Source organism: Penaeus monodon, chromosome 20 (assembly GCF_015228065.2).
Source record: "Penaeus monodon isolate SGIC_2016 chromosome 20, NSTDA_Pmon_1, whole genome shotgun sequence".
NCBI lineage: Eukaryota > Metazoa > Arthropoda > Malacostraca > Decapoda > Penaeidae > Penaeus > Penaeus monodon.
In genome coordinates this window covers 24,525,289-24,525,496 of record NC_051405.1, presented here as the reverse complement: position 1 = coordinate 24,525,496, position 208 = coordinate 24,525,289, and the positions used below count along the sequence as shown (strand labels likewise).

Sequence of the window (208 nt, the reverse complement as noted above, 5' to 3'; positions counted from 1 at the left end):
GTGCTTTTTGCTCTGAACTCCACTCGCGTTCCTCGCATACCCCGCGGCACGGTTTTTCCTCATGACCTGGGCCGGCGCACAAGTGGTGAGATCGGGAGTAGGTTAGGTCCAGTTGGCACTCGACCCGATGCGGACGCCCACCTGAGGAGAGAGTGCCGCGACTGGCCCCTCCAGCTGGCACTCTCGGACACTCCTCTTAAAAACAGCT

At 60.6% G+C, this 208-nt stretch overlaps 1 protein-coding gene across 1 annotated transcript in view; it reads left to right on the top strand.

Annotated features, from left to right (window-relative positions):
* The window catches only part of LOC119585724 (ubiquitin carboxyl-terminal hydrolase Usp2-like), a gene marked incomplete in the record, with an annotated part of 125,661 nt that overhangs the window by 108,249 nt on the left and 17,204 nt on the right, over nucleotides 1-208 (top strand).